The sequence below is a fragment of the Mandrillus leucophaeus genome, unplaced genomic scaffold, assembly GCF_000951045.1.
Source record: "Mandrillus leucophaeus isolate KB7577 unplaced genomic scaffold, Mleu.le_1.0 Scaffold251, whole genome shotgun sequence".
NCBI lineage: Eukaryota > Metazoa > Chordata > Mammalia > Primates > Cercopithecidae > Mandrillus > Mandrillus leucophaeus.
In genome coordinates this window covers 2,940,382-2,941,938 of record NW_012102599.1, presented here as the reverse complement: position 1 = coordinate 2,941,938, position 1,557 = coordinate 2,940,382, and the positions used below count along the sequence as shown (strand labels likewise).

Genomic DNA, 1,557 nt, shown 5'->3' with positions numbered 1-1,557 from the left:
GAAACCCCGTCTCTACTAAAAATACAAAATTAGCTGGGCGTGGTGGCGTGTGCCTGTAATCCCAGCTACTCAGGAGGCTGAGGCAGGAGAATCGCTTGAACCCGGGAGGCAGAGGTTGCAGCGAGCCGAGATCATGCCACTGCACTCCAGCCTGGGCAACAAGAATGAAAATTCATCTCAAAAAAAAAAACCAAAAAACAGGCCAGGCGCGGTGGCTCAAACCTGTAATCTCAGCACTTTGGGAGGCCGAGACGGGCGGATCATAAGGTCAGGAGATCGAGACCATCCTGGCTAACACGATGAAACCCCGTCTCTACTAAAACATACCAAAAAAACCTAGCCGGGTGAGGTGGCGGGCGCCTGTAGTCCCAGCTACTCAGGAGACTGAGGTAGGAGAATGGCGTGAACCTGGCAGGTGGAGCTTGCAGTGAGCTGAGATCCGGCCACTGCGCTCCAGCCTGGGCGACAGAGCAAGACTCCGTCTCAAAAAAAAACAAAAACAATAAAAAACCATCTCTACCAAAAACTACAAAAATTAGCTGGGTGTGGTGGCATGCACCTATAGTCCCAGCTACTCGGGAGGCTGAGGTGAGAGAATCACTTAAGCCTAGCAGTTTGAGGCTGAAGTGAGTCAAGATCGCGCCACTGCACTCCAGCCTAGGTGACAGAGCGAGACCCAATTTCAAAAAAAAACAAAAACATCTTATGTGTAAAATATTCATACTCTACAACTTTAATAACACTTACTGTCTGTCTAGCATTGATGCTGTCAACATGCTCATTAAGGCCACGGTTGATATATGCAAACTCCACACCTCTTCTTGTTATCCAACATGTCTTCTTACTATAAAAGGAAAATTATATATTAAAGTCAAATTCACATCAAACTATAATCACAAAATAAATCAAAGTCAAAAATGTCTATAATATATATAATATACATGATATTCCAAAGAGAAAGTACAAAAGAGAAAAGACAAGAAAGACTGCACTTACTGCCATTGGAGGTGCTATTGCACTCTGAAAATGTCTACATAAAAGAAAGTAAGCATTATTCTGCCTTTAAGTAGAACACTAATTCCAGATAACAAAATAGCCTTAGCTGATAAGAGAAATCTTATCCTTATAGAAGGTGGCTATTAAATGTAAAAGAAACAACAGAACCCAAAACTGATTACCATTTTTAACCTATAATTGAATAGTTATTCAAGAATCATCAATGAATGCTAAAATCGTTAGGTGAAAAGTTGATAAAGAAATTGACCTGGCCAGCGGCAGTGGCTCACGCCTGTAATCCCAACACTTTGGAGGCCAAGGCGGGTGGATCACTTGAGGTCAGGAGTTTGAAACCAGCCTGGCCTACATGGTGAGACCTCATCTCTGCTAAAAATAAAAATTAGCTGGGTATGGTGGGGCACACCTGTAATCCCAGCTACTCAGGACAGAGGCTGAGACAGGAGAATCACTTGGGAGGCGGAGGTTGCGGTGAGCCGAGATGGCACCACTGCCGTCCAGCGTGGGCAACAGAGACTCTGTCCCAAATAAAAAAAAAAAAAT

General features: G+C 43.9%; 1 protein-coding gene across 1 annotated transcript in view; it reads right to left on the bottom strand.

Moving 5' to 3' along the window:
- Window positions 1-846, bottom strand: part of N4BP2 (NEDD4 binding protein 2) — a 74,959-nt gene extending 74,113 nt beyond the window's left edge. Inside the window, exon 1 of the mRNA XM_011983586.1 lies at window positions 748-846. The gene's annotated coding sequence lies outside the window, so the exon portion shown is untranslated. The remainder of the gene's footprint in view (window positions 1-747) is intronic.
- Window positions 847-1,557: the final 711 nt, after the last annotated feature.